Source organism: Euprymna scolopes, chromosome 22 (assembly GCF_053919585.1).
Source record: "Euprymna scolopes isolate OS-2025 chromosome 22, ASM5391958v1, whole genome shotgun sequence".
Taxonomy (NCBI): Eukaryota; Metazoa; Mollusca; class Cephalopoda; order Sepiida; family Sepiolidae; genus Euprymna; species Euprymna scolopes.
In genome coordinates, this window is record NC_136503.1 from 116,503,541 (window position 1) to 116,511,040 (window position 7,500).

A 7,500-nucleotide genomic window follows, 5' to 3' on the forward strand; every position below is an offset into this window, starting at 1 on the left:
ATTCAGCTTAGAATAATATTTCGAAATGAAACCAAAACAGGAAATATTTAACAATGTGCTCTGTTTAAAACAATTTTTCAATTAAGCTATCACAGTTATTTCACCTTTTGGTTTTCTGGTTTTTGGTTTGAAAATAAAACGGTTTTAGATTTCAGATAAAATAAATTAAATCAAACATAACTTGAAATTTAAATAAACTAAATAGTTAAATTTTTTTAATTAGTACAGTTGAAACAAAGCTATTATGTCGAATAAGTAATGTCATTGAGGTAATTATTTAAATAGATTGCATTTAATGTGATATGTTAATGACCGTAACTCAGTAATGAAAAAGTGGTTTAAAGAACGCTATATATTGAAAGTCCGTATACAATATAATGTCTCCTTTGACATCCTAATATGGGCATTAATATTTCTTGACCAGGAGAGGTGTACACACATATGGCCTTTATATTTTTTATAGTTGTACACACAGACACACACACACACGAACGCTACTATTATATATATATAAATATATATATACACACACACACGCACACACATATATATATACATATACGTATATATAAGAGCAAGTAGTTAATAAAACATGTTAAAATTGGAAAAAGAGTTAAAAATATTTAATTTGAAAAGGAAACGCTAAATAAAATTTATTTCATTATATATATATATATATATATATATATATATATATATATAATACAGAATGTGAAACAATATCGAAAATTAGCCTTCCGATTAATAAAGAAAGAAAGAAAAATTCTTACCACTGTTCAAAAGAACATCCCTTGCCTCATATGTATGTATATTTGTTTTTTGGTTTTAAATAGTCATGATATCTAAACTTATTGAAATATGTTTATAAATATGATGAACAAACATTGATTAAAAGTCAAAGAAAAAGGAAATAAGCTAGATTTTTCAATGGTTTCCATTGTACAATTGAAGCTCTTGTTTGTTATTAGATAATAGAACTTCATATCCTCACACAGAAATTTGAAGTAGATAAAATTAGGCCATCTAGCTTAACTGCAAGAAAAGATATTTATCAAGAAACCTTTAAACAAATTCCTAGTACTTTCCTTCCATAAACATCATTCACTAATTCTAAAATTCCTACCATCAACCCAACATTCACATAGACTCTCCAAAAAAGTAAATATTTTAACAGTTGAATACGGTAGTTGCTCTGAGAAAGTCGCATAGACTGAAACATTGACTTGATATAAGCGCAAAATCCCATACATCACATAACAAATCCTGGACCTAATTAATAAGACAACAGCTATTAAGCACTTTTTTAACAGGAATTGCTCCAGACAAGGCCTGAAGTCATTTGATGTAAGCATCTAAAAAACACCACTTTAATGCCAAAAACTAGCCAATAATAAATGTCATATGAATATATTCCAATCCAGAAAACAGCAATTCTTCCCCCTTGGTCAGAAACATCGCTTATGAAATGTGAGGACAAAAGGACAAAATAAGTGAAGCAATAGTTACAAGGCTGACAAAAGTAAAATCAAGGCCCAAGCAATTCAAAATGCAATTCATTAAGTTTTTCCACCGTTGTGATCAATTTATGTCATAGTGCATTGTCTTGGTGAAACTTTTTCATCTTCATTTGTGGCAGTTGTTTTTTTAGTTTTCTTCCTGCAAACACAATACTAATATTAAATAATATTTGCTACTGATAGTTCTGCCTTTCTAAAAGTAATTGATCCACATTCCAAAATACAAAGGCTAAAGCCTTGCTTGCTGATGTTTGCAGCTTTGGTTGCTTTGGAGAGTTTTCACCATCTGCTGTCTACTCGGCTGTCAACTGATTTGACTTTGAAGTGTAATGATGGATTCATATTTCATCGGTTGTTGCAAAACTTTTGTTGCATTAACAACAGTTGCAAACAATGCATTAACAACAGTTGCAAACAATGCTCTGAATCATTGATACATTGTTGATTTTATTGATTTTGATCAAATGCAACAACCAATTTGAAGAAAGCCTTCTCATTGACAAATGTTCATGCAAAATGGTGAATACTCTTTGAGTGACCTGAGCATACTACCTCTTGAACTTGTTTTAGTAGTAGATTGATTCTAAACGCACACTGGAGAGAGTTTGAATGCCTATAAGATGCGATCCTTGAGTGTTTTCAGTCTCTCTGTACAGGAGGTCGTCAGGACAAACGAGCATAATGATACTTAACCCTAAAAGTAAATAAATATTTACTTCAAGTAACTGCACTTGACTAGGTACTATACTAGACCAGATGAATTCTAGTCCTTGGGTCTGGCAAGGCAAAGAGAAGACCCAATAAAAACAAGCTATAACATAGTGTTGTGGCGAAACTAACCTATGGTACCTAATAATAGACTATTCCAATCTCAATAAATACCAGAAGACTAAGCCGTAAGGTGTCAGTCAATATCCAGTAACCAACCTAGGTTGTTCGTCATAGCCGACAAACAACCCATCTATTGTATGCTTTGCAATACATGTTGTTACTTTATTTTGGCATTCTGTTTTTCTTTGCAACCTTTAACAGGGCTATAACAGTGGCAACATCGAATTTTGAACTTGCAGAGTTCACTCGAATTTAAAATACCCCCAGCATTCAAAAGAACTCACAATGAAAAGATGAATTAAATCAAGCAAGTGTTCAGAAAACACTGATGAAAGGAAAAAAAGGAACTCACGAAAACCAAATAAGTGTATGGACATAAAAGTTTGAATTGCAAACTCGGGGAAAGTAAGAATATTTTCATATGTTTTTTATTCTCTTTGCTCGGCACTATCACAACATCTTGGCACATCCGTAAATATAAAAGAAAGAGAAATACGAATTATTCATGTTTTTTTTTTTCTACCTCATTAAATAAGTGTGTCAACAGATTTTTTTTTTTTTGGCTTACTATAAAGAAAAAAAAGAAGAAGAAAATATGGTTTTTGGCCTTTTTCTTCACTGTCAACATATTTTTTCTGTTCTGTGAAAAAGACATTTGCTTGAAAAAAATATTGAATATTTCTGTTGAAATATATATTTTTTCTCATCTATGAAAAAAACATTCTTTTTGGAAGAAAAATTCTTTCCAAGGAATTTAAAACTGTATGTTCAACGTTCGTTTGCAAAGTTATTGAAGGAAACGAAATACTGTTCCCTTTTCCTCCAGTTGTTCTAAAAAATACTAAAATCTGGTTTATCTGAATATAGTTTTGATAAATTTTCATAAATTCTGTACTTTACCCATCATACAAGGATGGACGCATTAGAAAATACATTGGAATAATTATTAAAACTGCAAATCAAACAACAACAATTATTTAAACACCAGAAGCGCTCAGATGAAAGGTAACAGCAACAAGAAAAACTAACGAGACTAGAGGCCCAGAAAATCAATAGCACATGAAAGAACTGCTTACTCAAGTCATACAATATAATAATAGTCCACCGATAATACTACCACATTTTCACAAGACTCAATATGGAATGTAATTGACAATTTCTGTTACAGACCTGAAGACAAGATCCATGAAGGTAAATCATTTGAAGCTTATTTTATTCGGTATGAAGATTTTTTTTAGTATCGACTACAAAAAGTGGTCGGTTCAGAAAAGGGCTTGTTTACTATTAAGGAAACTAGAGACGGCCGAGCATAATAAGTTTGTGGATTTTATTTTACCATGTAAAACGTCAGAATTATCTTTTGCTGAGACAGCGGAACTTCTTACATTGGTCATATCTGAATTTGCAGAAGAATGACAAAGATGATTTTGCAATGTATGCAGCCATGGTAAATAAACATTGTGACAATTAAAACTTGCAGATCTCTGTTGCAGACAATTTTAAATGTTTAGTATTTGTGCAAGGACTGAATTCTGGTTGAGATGCAGAAATTAGGAGGTCTGTCCTAACAAAATTAGAAAATGAATCAAACCTAACCCTACAAAAGTTAACCGAAGACTGTCAGAAAATAGAAATTATTAAAAAGATTTGATGGATATCAAAGCTGGAGTTGTGCAGATAAAAATGTAGACAAACAATTTAAAACATGTAAAAAATAAAACACAACTTAGGGAAAAAAGGACACACATATCGACACATAGCTAAGAATTAATTTGAAGAAAGAAAAATCTTGTCTCCATGTAATCGATGTGGTAATTTGCATTAAGTAAAGGACTGTTCATATTTATCAAGAAAATGTTTAATATATAAAACAATTGGACACAAAGGTACTCATTGCAGAAATAAAATTAATTTGAAAACCTTAGTGTGTTTGGCAGAGACTGAAAATAACGAAGAAGGGTTGTGAAAATATGTGACTATAAAAATTCATGATAAAGAAATAAAAATGCAACTCGATTTGGGTTCAGACCTTTCGATAGTAAATTTTAATACTTGGAAGAAATTCAATAAACCCGCAATGCTGAGAACATGCAAAACAGCAAAGGCCGTTAATGGCATGCAAATTAACTTCTAAGGTGAATTTTTAGCGAACGTCACATTATTTGGAAAAATGAAAAAATAAAAAGCTTATATATTAAGGAATGCCACCGATCTACTGGATTCATGAATTTAAATTATGGAACCAGCCAATCAATAAATTTTTGTAAAACAGAAACAAAAAGTACAACAGACGCCCATACCTTGAAAAACAAATTAAAAGGAAACTTTTCTTGTTTTAGGCCATGAACAGCCAAACAGAAAGCGTAAACAAACCAATACTGTTGTAGACCGAACAAAAGTAGTTCTCATAACGAAAACAGTGCCTGATAACAAATCATGAAACCAAAATCAGGCAAGGTGCTCTATCGCAAGTCCTAAAGTGATGACACCCTTGCCAACTGACCCAATCGTAAATGTCTATGCAACTGTAGGCGATTTTTCACTGGATATGAAAACTTCAGCTACACCGCAATAGGTACCAGTCGCAACTCTATTTTTCCACTATTGGAACATTATTTACAGAGAGTCAAGGTTACTCAAACATATTACGTGCAGCAAAATAATAGCACTCAAATTGTTTTTCCACAATATGGAAAAACTGCCGGACTGTTTTACCCAACATCTCTTCAAAACAGACAGTTCATCAGGTTAACAACACTAGTGGAAACCTCCAAGACAATATCGCCCCTTGTTTGATGGATTATTACAAGTGGGGTCCTAAGTGGGGTTTATTGACTCTTAATTACTTGTGGCAGAGTTTACCCATGCAAGTAATCGTTTTGTTGAATTCTCACAATTGATACATAAAAAAATGGCAATGAAACGTTTTTCTTGCAGATAAAAAGGATAAATTTCGCGCTGAACAATGATTCCCCAAAGAGGTAGAGGCTATTGAAACCATCTACGACACGTTTGATATTGAACCGCCCCAAATCACACCAGAACCACGTCATTCATGGTCCACTCAAAGAGGAAAAAATACTTATACACCATCCGGTGTTATGAGTTTGGGAGGAAGGCAGTTGTGGCAGAACTAACCTATATCTACTAATAGACTGTTCTAATCTCAATAAATACCAGAAGACTGAGCCGTAAGGTGTCAGTCGATATCCGGTACCAACCTTCATAACCAACAAACAACCCACCTATTGTATGCTTTGCAATACATGTTGTTAATTTATTTTGGCATTCAATTTTTCTTTACAACCCTTAACAGGTCTATAACACATAGTAAGGTGGTCAGTTGAGGAGAGGGAGATTAATATTCTTCACTGTTTTATTAATTCAAAAACGTTAAAAACACTTGGATATCTTATAAAGAAATCAAGTGTTAGCCACTTGATCTCTAAGAACTAACTGAAGTAAAATGGAAAAAAGTAGATATACATAAATGATGCATTAAAGCTACCTATTTGTCTCAATACTACCTTAAGTATATGTTTTACTTATTGGTTAATCCTCAAGTGACCTTTGGGCCTTGATAAGTAGTGACGCATTAATAAGACTATGACAAGAGAATATTCTTTTCATTATTTTGACTCTCGAGTATATATCAGTTAATATCTTTTAATATGTTTTTATATGGAATGATGTGGTTCTCGATTGCCTGTGTCGGATATATACTCGAGAATCAAAATAATGATAAGAATATTCTCTTGTCATAGCCCTACTCATTAGTAAGACTCCCCCCCCCCAAAAAAAATACAAAAAAACTATTACATAGTTAACTGATCAATTGGGGAGAGAATACTAAATATTTTTTATTATTTTGCTTATTTTTGAGAGGTAGCAAACAATCTTGATTGGACAATCAGATATCTATGTATCTCATGTTGAAATGTTCGCCTAAGGAAGGGGTTCTTTGATTTCTGAGATCTAACTCAAGTGGATTGAAAATAAAATGAGTGAAATTTTTTTTCGTGATATTTTTCTTTTAGTGTTCTGCACTTTTTATCTTCGAAACAAATTACAGTTCTATGATCATATTATTTAAAAAAAAAAAAAATGTTTTTTAAGTTATCAGCAAAGTGTACCGATGACTTTATGCAATGACTTGGGGACTGATTAAAGTTAATTCAATTATCACAAATTTTGCTCTCAGGATGTACAGAGTGGAAAAAAGCAAGAAAAGAACAAATATTCTTAAAATTCTGCGATTCAATTATAGCATTTGATCATCATCATCATCATCATCATTGTTTAAACATTCATTTTACATGCTGGCATGCGTTGGTCGGCTTAAAAAAATTAACTTCCAAAGTAACCTATCTCTAGCCAGTTCTTTATTAATCACACTTTTCCGTTTTTATCATTTTTATCACTTTCTCTCATGTTTTTCTTCACCTTCTCCCGTGAACTAAACCTGCCACCTCCAATTTTCTGCATAACCCAAGAACGTTCATTCATTTTTTTCAACAGTCATACGAAATAGGCTTATTTGGAAGTCATTTCCTTAACAGTGACAAAATTTTTATAGGCCAGATATGCTTTCTGACGCCAACGCCAGTAAAGTGATGGAGACCAGTATTTTTATCGAGACACCATCTTTAGGTGATTACCTAGAAAGGCTAAAGAATGCTTCACCTGCCCTTTTTATGCTGTTCTTTTGCCAACAAACCAAAGAATATGCTATTAAAATGGAAGTGACAAACGAAAGAATATGCTATTCTAAACTATAATTTGCCTTATAATAGCTCTCTTAAACACTAATAATACTAAACTCTCAATAAAAATGGCCTTGTATGCATATTCTGAATGTCATATCCTCATCTTTTTGATTTATTCTTTTTCTCAGTTTTTTTTTTCTCTTTCTTTCATTTTTTTTTTTTTCATGAATGGCATGAAATCACTAAATGGCTAAGAAAGGTGATTATTGCACAGGCAAGAATAGATACCTATTGGCTTTACTCTTGTAACAACGAAGGCTATAAGTAGGAAGAAAACAGTCAACAATAAGGAGTTCCATAAGCGTGCAGTTCTAAGAAAGAAGTTACCAGAATAAGAAGCTGTATTACAATGGAGTATTAAAACAGCAAATCGACGGAGACCACAA

At 32.3% G+C, this 7,500-nt stretch overlaps 2 protein-coding genes and 1 long non-coding RNA gene across 5 annotated transcripts in view; 2 read left to right on the plus strand and 1 right to left on the minus strand.

Moving 5' to 3' along the window:
• The window catches only part of LOC145243682 (integrator complex subunit 13-like), a 1,170,185-nt gene that overhangs the window by 576,276 nt on the left and 586,409 nt on the right, over window positions 1-7,500 (plus strand). The window lies entirely within an intron of this gene.
• Window positions 1-7,500, plus strand: part of LOC145243684 (uncharacterized) — a 701,194-nt gene that overhangs the window by 549,099 nt on the left and 144,595 nt on the right. The window lies entirely within an intron of this gene.
• Window positions 1-7,500, minus strand: part of LOC145243683 (FMRFamide-activated amiloride-sensitive sodium channel-like) — a 531,594-nt gene that overhangs the window by 512,698 nt on the left and 11,396 nt on the right. The gene's annotated exons all lie outside the window — the stretch shown is intronic.